The 11,364-nt window shown below is 39.9% G+C and overlaps 1 pseudogene; it reads right to left on the bottom strand.

Moving 5' to 3' along the window:
• Positions 1-9,669: 9,669 nt before the first annotated feature.
• On the bottom strand, positions 9,670-10,466 carry LOC135516975 (DNA (cytosine-5)-methyltransferase 3C-like; annotated as a pseudogene).
• Between the last annotated feature and the right edge of the window lie 898 nt (positions 10,467-11,364).

Genomic DNA, 11,364 nt, shown 5'->3' with positions numbered 1-11,364 from the left:
ATTCTTCCTGTTGGCCCCCGTCTTGTGGTTTTCTCACTGCATAGAGGAATAGCGATGTTGGTCTTACACACTGAAGTAATATACTAGCCATATCCCTCTCATGGGAATGAAATCCTCACCTTTGAAATCATTTTTTATTAAGACCATAATCCTATTTTGACGGCTCTCTCGGACAAAAGCGTAAAATGATAGCGAACCAGGAAATGAAAAAGTCTGCACACAGGTCCTGGTCTCAGGAAGGCGGCTAGAGTTTAGGAATGCGACACCTGTTTTTAATTAAGGAGAGGCAAATGGATACTTGTAAAAAAAAATATTGATTTGCAATGCTCATTTAAATTGTCGCAAACTAATCCATAGCAAAACCTGTAACATGTTATTTTACAGCCTACATGACTTTAAATAAGAAACTATGTGGTAACAATAGATACTTTCTGGTACTAAGAGCAAATAATTCAACACAATTGATAACTAGCTGGTATAAATTCCACATAGAGACGTTTGTGTTAGAATCTCAAAGAACTCAAAGTGAAATTACCATTTCAATATTAGTTCATTGTATTTTAACAATTAATGTTAAAGTGTTGAACCAGGTTGATAGAACTGCCAGGGGAAAGAACCCTTTCCAGGAACTCTCTATTGTTTCCAAAAATCACCTTGAATAGAGAACATCGGGGTACAAGATCAACACAGTGTATTATGGTGAATTTCATTTAACTCATAAAATGATGCTCTGCCATGATTATCAGTAAACGGCAAGATAAATGGCAAACACCTGTGTCTTGTGCTGCCAATGTGTGCTCTGGATTGTTTGGGAAAGAATGCTGGGAGCGTGTGATTGATGGTCTTTGGCTGTCAAACCTGACAGAACCACATGAGCGGCTGTGTTTACCTGCAGCAACCTGCCGCTCTCATCCCTCACGCAGCTTCTTATGTCAGCTATCAGTGCAACAATCGCAAGTAGGCAGCACGGCACTTTGGACATGCAGCGTGCAACTATGTGTCAGTGTGTTTAACTGTATGTGTGTTGTGTAGAGAGAGCAGAAGAGAGAAATCGTATGTGTGGGGACTGGGAGGTTATTATTATATTACTTGCTCTAATTTTATTCAATAAAAAAAGAGGTGAGTGTTAGATTTCCAATCTAACACTCACCTCTCCTATATTGTTAAATTTGCAGACCAAACAAAATCTGCCCACATTGACAATTGTGGCGATATGCTGTTCTCAGCCTTGAAACCAAAAGTCCGCACATGATTACATTGGATCATGTGTTTGCTGCCTCAAAACCATATTTTTTTCCCAAGGAACAAAAAGTATAGCTGTCTTGTTTCCTCTCCCACCCCTTAAAATCAGCACTTCTCAATGATCCTTGGCAGGAGATTAAACTCGCGGCAGCCTTGACATAGCACTCTCCTGCCCGCCATTCCCATGAGACGCTCCGCACAAAGTTAGTGTGGGGCCAGGGTCAGCCACTGACGTTGCCCCATTGTTGAGTCTCTCGAGTGCAGGGTGAGGACAGGGACAATGGCAACTCGAGAAGACCGGCGTCGGTTGTCACACTTTAGTCTTGTGTGTATTTCTCAGCACCAGCACATCTTACGAGACTCTTTTCAATATAAGGAGAAATATCAGGGTCTTTGATTGCTTACAACTCCATGTAGGAGTAAAGATATGAGGATTAAAAGGGTCCCCATTTCAACCTAATACACTCTGGTAAACTCTGTAATAGGTGTGTAAACTCTGATCGACCGTCACGGTGAAAAAAAGTAACGCTTCCTATACTTTCAAATCAATTTTGGGTGCCACAAACTGTGTTTACCCTCCAATTACACCACTGGATTTATTATAATGCAGTTGATACTAACAACTTATCCCCCCGCCCCATTTCCAAGTCTTGCCATTGATTTTCAAGCCGATTTAAATCCTCTTGGTAAGCAACTCCAGTGTATATCTGGCATTATGTTTTCGGTTATTGTTCTGCTTAAAGTTGAATTTGTCTCCCAGTGTCTGTTGGAAAGCAGACCAGGTTTCCCTCTATAATTTTACATGTCATTAGCTCTATTCCTTTCTTTTAGCCCTAAAAAACTCCCTGGTCCTTGCAGATGACCCGATAACATGATGAAGCTTGAAAATATGAAGACTGGTACTCAGTGATGTGTTGTGTTGGGTTTGCCCCAACATAACGTTATTCATTCAGGACATAAAGTTAATTTCTTTACCATTTTTTTTGCAGTTTAACTTTAGTGACTTATTGGCAAACGGTGCATGTTTTGGAATATTTTTGCCATAACAAAAGGGTTGAATACTTATTGACTCATAATTCCACTTTGACATTATGGGTTATTGTGTGTAGGCCAGTGACACAAAATCTCAATTTGTGACAGTTGAACTAAGCTTATAAGGCATTTATAAGTTATATTCTTCAAGAATCATTGAGTATGTATTATTCATTTATAAGTGCAAAAATGAATACAGCAACTACAGATTGCCCCTTTAAGTATAGCAAAAGTGACTCTATGGGTTTTTTGTTTTTGAATCAGCACGAATGAGCAATAAAAGCCCCACTCCTGGTCTTCTTAAATAAAACTTGTTTTTCACAGTGTAGAGCACAATATCATGGGTGAATTTAGGCACTATGTGGGGGATCTACACGATGGAGCTGTTGCAAGAAAACATTTTTCACTGCTTTTCACTTGTCTCAAAAACAATGATTCAAATCAAATATTATTAGTCACATGCGCTGACTACAACAGGACCTTACAGTGAAATGGTTATTTACGAGCCCCTAACCAACAATGTAGTATAAAAAAAAGAAGAAGAATATGAAATAAAAGTAAAAATTAAAGAGCAGCAGTAAAATAACAATAGCGAGATAATATGCAAGGGGGTGCCGATACAGAGTCAATGTGCGGGGGCACCGGTTAGTTGAGGTAATATGTACTGTACATATAGGTAGAGTTATTAAAAGTGCCTATGCATTGAAGATAACAACAGAGAGTAGCAGCGGTGTAAAAGGGGGGCTACGGTTGTATCAACATGTTTGGACCATGACAGTTTATAATCCAGGGTTACTCCAGGCAGTTTAGTCACCTCAACCTGCTCGAATTCCACAATATTTATTACAACGCTTTTATTTGTAGAAATATTTAGGACTAACTTATTCCTTGCCACCCATTCTTAAACTAACTGCAGCTCTCTGTTAAGCGTTGCACTGATTTCACTTGCTGCAGTAGCTGACGTGCATAAATCAAATCAAATATGATTTATCACGTGCCGACTACAACAGTGAAACGCTTACTTACAAGCCCTTAACCAACAATGCAGTTTAAATATGTATATATACAGTATTTATTTTTAAATAACAAAAAGAAAAATAACAAAACATATAAAAATAAGAATTAAGAAATAAAAGTAACAAATAACTTAAAGAGCAGCAAAAAAGAAACAAGAGCGAGGCTATATACAGAGGGTACCGGTACAGAGTCAATGTGTGGGGGCACCGGTTAGTCGAGGTAATTGAGGTAATATGTACATGTAGGTAAAGTTATTAAAGTGAACAGCAGCGTAAAAGAGGGAGGGGGGGGGGCAATGCAAATGCAAGTTATCTGGGTAGGCATTTGATTAGATGTTCAGGAGTCTTATGGTTTGGGGGTAGAAGCTGTTTAGAAGCCTCTTGGACCTTGGATTGATAGGGAGCTTGCCCATAGGCTATACCACGGCTGTCTTCCTTACTTCCAAGCATCTATACAAGTTGGATCATTTTGGATGCCAACAGCAGTGGCACTATTGGAAGACAGCTTGGACTGTAGCCTACTCTTTTCCCACAATCCATCAAACACATTTGTTGTCATCATAGTAGTGGTCTCTTACTTGTGGCCAGACTTGTACAGGTGGAACAACCTTAAACGTGTGTCTTTTTCAATGCGGATTTGAATGAAACTTTAAAAGTAATCCTAAAGTAACCATCTGTTTTTTCAAAAGTATCTGTAATCTGATTATAATATTTTTAGAAGGTAATATAATGGATTACAGTTACAGTTTTTTGTCATCCGTTACATGTATGCATCCATGTGAGGTCTAGGGGTCAGTGAGTCTATATAACACAACACAACATCTAAGGTAAATGGAGACAGTTGTCGTAACTGCAGGCAACAGAGATTATGGAGTGTGTTGCCCTTTTAACTATGGAGCATGTTGCCATCTGTCAGCTGTCAGTGAAACTGAGCAAGAGTGAAACTGAAACTAACATCAATGGTTAAGTTTAGTCATTAATTACAACTGATTTAAGGTTTTGGGTTAAAGTTTTGGTCAGGGTTAAAACAGGAAAAAAAATAATTAAAAAACAAGTGCTGGGATTGAATTACTTTCGATGTTCGGAGCCCATGGTTTTAGCTCATCCTCAACACCATCCCCAAATCCTTAGCTAGAAAACCTATAACAATAAAGGAGAAGTTATATTTTTTACAATCAAATCTTGCAAAAGTCTCAACAAAATGGAACATAACATTGTAGATCAAGTTCAGAACGACACAATTTCATGTGTACAACATCTAAAGACCTGCATCACTATACTAAAACAAGTGAAATTGAAAAAAAGATGTTCTTCTATAACATGCCAAAAATAGAGATTTGTTACAAAAAAGGAAAATTCTCCTTTAAAATCTCGATAGGTCTAAGAGTTATAATGCAATAATGAACTCACAGAAGAACGTGGTGGTGTACAGAGTGAGGGAGGCGTCATGTGAAAGTATACCTGTCCTGTTCGTCATGGAATACAGCCTGAGTGATAAAGTAAATCTTTGTTGGTTCTTTAGAGTACTGCAAACACTGTTTATAAATAAGTCAATTTGTGGAAGATTTTCCTGGGTAAGCTCTAGTATTAGATTCCTAACCTTAACCACTCACTAGCATGCCTACATTTGACATTTTTCTATTACTGTATGTGCAAGACGCACTTACTGTATATATGTGAAATACCCACACATATAATTTGTGCAAAAGTATGCTGCTGATGGAATCGCATAACAAATCATGCGAGACAGCGTTGTTTTATAAGACGTTTTACAAGCAGACCTTCAAATAAATCAAGTGTCCCCGAGAAATCTTGGCTGGGGACACTCACAAGTAATCAACCAATGTACTGTATACAAATTCCATGTTTCAAAAGGTACAGACACAAACCCCGTCTGCCTGAGACCAGCAAGAAGAGCGTGTGCCCAGTGGAGCGCAGCCTGTTGAAGGACGGTCTGGCGATTAAGTGTTCTAAGAGAACTTTCCTGCGATAAAATACTTTTCTCCGTTGGATAAAGAGAATACATGGATACATCCAAACTCATATAGGAACACACACCTCAGGGGCTTTCTGCAGCTCGTATCATTCTAGCCAATGATTAGGAAATGTTCTATTGTTGAAGGCTAAATGGAGGATATAGACTGATAAGGTCCATATCACCTTGAGAGAAGACTGAACACGTTGCAACTTTGTTGATGATGATGACAAACTCTAAATTGGCTCACTTCTCAGTACTTAGTAATGACATTAAGTAATATTTTGTAATACTTTACATTCCTCAATTGCATGAACTGATAAGTTATGCAACACAACACAAAGCCAACAGTTTTTATACTCATATAAGTCTATTCTGTTGGAAAATTCAGGGTTGTCCTTGTGCAAGTATCACTGTGGGTAGTTAATGGAGATGCAACTGTATTTGAGGTTGATTGAGTGACTTGACAAGTCCATGGTTTTGTTTATTCATTTGTGTAGCATGTGCAGCATTCTGAAGGCCTTGTGCTCGGAACTGTTGTTTTACCTAAAAACCTATCTGGTATTGGTACCTAACTAATTCAATTAAGTTAAAGCTGGAATCGGTAATGGTGAAACTGCCACGTCCATTTACTTCAAACACAGATTTTTTTCCTCTGACATCATTGCAAGCGCAAAAGAACAGCAGAGTATTTACTGTGATTATTTTTTACCACAATGATGGATGCCCCCTCAGTTTCATCAACAAAACAAAAACAATAACAAATGTACTGGGGTGAACGGTGGCATTGTTTCCCCTTATGCATTTTATTTGGCATTTATTTGGCATTTTAAGTTATTGACCAAAGTGAGTGTTGTCTGTACATTTGATGTCCTACATTCACTGATTATTCTTAGTCATTTGATATGTTGTTTGGACTTTATATTCTTTAGCTTTATTCAACATGTTAATCACTGCATAGTTGGGGCGACTGGTAGACTAGTGGTTAGAGCATTGGACTAGTAACCTGAAAGGTTGCAAGATTGAATCCCAGAGCTGATAAGGTAAAAATCTGTCATTCTGCCTCTGAACAAGGCAGTTAACCCACTGATCCTAGGCTGTCATTGAAAATAAGATTTTGTTCTTAACTGACTTGCCTAAGTTAAATAAAGGTAAAACATGAATAGTGCTAATCAATTGGAGAACCCAGATCAAGAATACAAAACATTAAGAACTAGAGTGTGCAAAGCTGTCATCAAGCCAACAGTGGCTATGAGTAATCTCAAATATATTTTGATTAGTTTAACACTTTTTTGTTTACTACATACTTTACTATATGTGTTATTTCATAGTTTTAATGTTTTCACTATTATTCTACAATGTAGAAAATACCAAAAAATAAAGAAAAACCCTGGAATGAGTAGGTGTGTCCAAACGTTTGACTGGTACAGCAGGTAAAATTTTAGTATCATGTAGTAGCCTAAACCTATCGATATTACATTAGTAGCCTAAACCTATCGATTTTACATTGAGCTGGGTGGAAAGAAATTGTCCTCCCTAATCTTAAACGGCACTGACAGATTCTATGACTTTGTGGCTGTACCAACTAGTGACCACTCTGCAGAGCTGCCTCCAGAACATGAGTCATCTCAATAAATGCCAACCTGCTCCACATGCACACCAGAGTTTTTTTTCTTCTTCTTTGGGCCCCATTCAGGCTTGAGATAAATTGACAATATGGACTTAAGTAAAATGTTAACTTAAGTCCATTTTAAGTCTACTTATCCCAAGTCTGAATCGGGCCCTTTGTGCACACAAAGGGCTCGAGAACAATAAGGTGAAACATTATTTTTGGGGACCCATTTTGGCTCGTGATTGCTAGCCCCCCCAAAAAACTTCTGTTATATCACTTCAATAGCCCAACCTTTTTTGTTTGTTGCTTCGACCACAGAGCTGCCCTGATATCTGTCATTAATAAGTTCTGTCATCGATAACCAAGTTTGATATGCAAAATATGTGCATGCGTATAATTATACTTGTTTGAGTTTATCTGTTTATTTGTTAAAATGTGAAATAATGCCTGTCCAATATAAGAGAATGGAAGTTAATCCTTTCGAGTAGCTAATTGGTTGAAACCATATTAATCTAGGACATGACTCGCATATGAGCAGAGCACTCCCAAAAAATGTCAGGAAATGATTGGGAGGCCGTAGAGTACTCAGCAAAGTGCTTACACTTTTTTATTTTACTAGGCAAGTCAGTTAAGAACAAATTCTTATTTTCAATAACGGCTTAGGAACAGTGGGTTAACTGCTTGTTCAGGGGCAGATTGACAGATTTGGGGATTTGAACTTGCAACCTTCTGGTTACAAGTCCACCGCTCTAACCACTAGGCTACCCTGCCGCCCCACTTTGCAGGCTGTAACAAAAAGTTTCCACCTGAGTCTATTCAGATTCCCTGTGATTGGAGAAATGTTCATCGGGACCCTGCAGACAGGGTATAAATAGTATAGTCTGGCCAGTGGACATCCTTTTTGGGGGGCTTGACAACCGAAGTTATAACTGAAGTCCTTGCTGTTCTGTGCCTGTTCATACAGTATATCACAAAATTGAGTACACCCCTCACATTTCTGTAAATATTTGAGTATATCTTTTCATGTGACAACACTGAAGTAGTGAGTGCACAGCTTGTATAACAGTGTACATTTGCTGTCCCCTCAAAATAACTCAACACACAGCCATTAATGTCTAAACCGCTGGCCAAAAAAGTGAGTACACCCCTAAGTGAAAATGTCCAAATTGGGCCCAATTTAGCCATTTTCCCTCCCCGGTGTCATGTGACTCGTTAGTGTTACAAGGTCTCAGGTGTGTTAAATTTGGTGTCATTGCTCTCACACTCCCTCATACTGACTGGTCACTGGAAGTTCAACATGGCACCTCATGTCAAAGAACTCTCTGAGGATCTGAAAAAAAGAATTGTTGCTCTACATAAATATGGCCTGGGCTATAAGAAGATTGCCAAGACCCTGAAAATGAGCTGCAGCATGGTGGCCAAGACCATACAGCGGTTTAACTGGATAGGTTCCACTCAGAACAGGCCTCGCCATGGTCGACCAAAGAAGTTGAGTGCACGTGCTCAGCATCATATCCAGAGGTTGTCTTTGGGAAATAGACAAATGAGTGCTGCCAGCATTGCTGCAGAGGTTGAAGGGGTGGGGGGTCCGCCTGTCAGTGCTCAGACCATACGCCGTACACTGCATCAAATTGGTCTGCATGGCTGTCGTCCCAGAAGGAAGCCTCTTCTAAAGATGATGCACAAAAAAGAACGCAAACAGTTTGCTGAAGACAAGCAGACTAAGGACATAGATTACTGGAACCATGGTCCTGTGGTCTGATGAGACCAAGATAAACTTATATGGTTCAGATGGTGTCAAGCGTGTGTGGCGGCAACCAGGTGAGGAGTATAAAGACAAGTGTGTCTTGCCTACAGTCAAGCATGGTGGTGGGAGTGTCATGGTCTGGGGCTGCATGAGTGCTGCCGGCATTGGGGAGCTACAGTTCATTGAGGGAACCATGAATGCCAACAGTGACATACTGAAGCAGAGCATGATCCCCCGCATGATCCCCTCCCTTCGGAAAATATAGATAACGACCCCAAACACACCTCCAAGACGACCACTGCCTTGCTAAAGAAGCTGAGGGTGAAGGTGATGGACTGGCCAAGCATGTCTCCAGACCTAAACCCTATTGAGCATCTGTGGGGCATCCTGAAACGGAAGGTGGAGGAGTGCAAGGTCTTTAACATCCACCAGCTCCGTGATGTCGTCATGGAGGAGTGGAAGAGGACTCCAGTGGCAACCTGTGAAGCTCTGGTGAACTCCATGCCCAAGAGGGTTAAGGCAGTGCTGGAAAATGATGGTGGCCACACAGACTATTGACACTTTGGGCCCAATTTGGACATTTTCACTTAGGGGTGTACTCAATTTTGTTGCAAGAGGTTTAGACATGAGAGGACAACATATTTACACTGTTATACAAGCTGTACACTCACTACTTTACATTTTAGCAAAGTGTCATTTCTTCAGTGTTGTCACATGAAAAAATATACTCAAATATTTACAAAAATGTGAGGGGTGTACTCACTTTTGTGATATACTGTACACACATATATATATATATGGAGAGGAGCAAGAACTATACATGTATGGACGACAACGGGACTCACTCCTGCTTGCAGCGATGTGGTGACCTGCACACTCAAAACCATTTTTTTTTAGGATGGGCAACCACATTATCAACATCTCACTTGGCCTTGTCATCATTTAATTGAAATAAAACCAGTGTTGTCTTTATTTCCTACTATGTTGACTATTTTTGCTATAGAGATTCACATTATTGTGTGAATCCAGTTGTGACTCAATAGGGCTACAACACAGAGCAGCTCCCATTGACCTCTCCCCCATCTCTGAGGCTGTTGCTAAACTTCTTGGTGGCTGGGAAGGGAAGGGGGAAAGCTGTTTGTAGGATAAATAGAAGCAAAAAGGTGGTGAAACACAGGATTTCCCTCGCCCCTTCTGCCTTTGCTGGAGATTCATGTTCTTCACGTCCGTGTAGTGTTTTGGTAAATGTAAAATCTTATCTAATTCTGTAATCCACAAGTTGTCATCCAAGCCTTTCTCTGAGACAAGGAGCTCTGCTTGACTGAGTTTTGGTTTGTGTTGACAGTCCGAACATTGGTGAATTTAGCTACTCTTCTAATCCTTATGCAATCCTGAAGGTTGCAACCATTTGTGATGGGCCTATTGATCTAAAGGATGTTCCCCCAGAAGTAGCATGCTCTGTTGGCTCACTTTCACTGCATCCACCACAACTGGGTTACACTCTAAGAAGCGGCAGAAGTCGGGTTTAACATGGTTCTTCGTGAACTCTGTGTTCTCAAAGAGCCAGAAGAACAGCCGCATGTCCTCCTCCTTGGGCTTCATGATGTGCAGCAGCCGATTGTTTTGTACTAACAGCTGTCCCGTCCCTTCAAACAATCCCTTCCGCAATGGATTCACAATGGACAGGTCATTGTTTGGGCTCCCACCAATGAGCAGATCAAACCTACACCATTTCTGCATGTGTGCTTTGGTGATCAGTCGCATGTCTGCCCCATTAATCATTTTACCGTCATGGTTGATCATGGAGACTGCGATGGACTGCTCACAAATCTCTGAGGCCATGTATTACTCTACCTTGAAACACAGCTAAATAATTAGTAGGAATCAATTTTGCTGTCATTATGTCTTCAAATTTACTTTAAACAGATGGCAATTTTGCCATCGCAAGCAAAGTTTGTCAAAAATGCCTACCAATGCTAGCTAAAATCTGATATATATATATATATATATATATATGCTGATTTCAAAGCTGATTTCCACCTAAACTTTATTCATTCACTTAAAACTTCTTCGATATAGGGGGCGCTCTTTTAATATTTGGATAAAAAAATGTTCCCATTTTAAACAAGATATTTTGTCACGAAAAGATGCTCGATTATGCATATAATTGACAGCTTTGGAAAGAAAACACTCTGACGTTTCCAAAACTGCAAAGGTATTATCTGTGAGTGCCCCAGAACTGATGCTACAGGCGAAACCAAGATGAAATTTCAAACAGGAAATGGCCCAGATTTTGAGGGCGCTGTGTTCCAATGTCTCCTTATATGGCTGTGAATGCGCCAGGAATGAGCCTGCACATTCTGTCATTTCCCCAAGGTGTCTGCAGCATTGTGATGTATTTGTAGGCATATCATTGGAAGATTGACCATAAGAGACTACATTTACCAGGTGCCCGCTTGGTGTCCTCCGTCGAAATTATTGCATAATCTCCATCTGTGTGAATTTTACCATTTGATTCAGAGGAGAAAGTCAACTGCCACAAATGATTTATCATCGAATAGATATGTGAAAAACACCTTGAGGATTGATTCTAAACAACGTTGAGTTAATTTGGGAAAAAGTTCGGCGTTGTAATGACTGAATTTACTGGGTTTTTCTTAGCCATATGTGATGAACAAAACGGAGCGATTTCTCCTACACAAATCATCTTTTTGGAAAAACTGAACATTTGCTCTAACTG

The sequence above is a fragment of the Oncorhynchus masou genome, chromosome 28 (assembly GCF_036934945.1).
Source record: "Oncorhynchus masou masou isolate Uvic2021 chromosome 28, UVic_Omas_1.1, whole genome shotgun sequence".
Lineage (NCBI taxonomy): Eukaryota > Metazoa > Chordata > Actinopteri > Salmoniformes > Salmonidae > Oncorhynchus > Oncorhynchus masou.
This window is presented reverse-complemented; position numbering and strand designations above follow the sequence as displayed.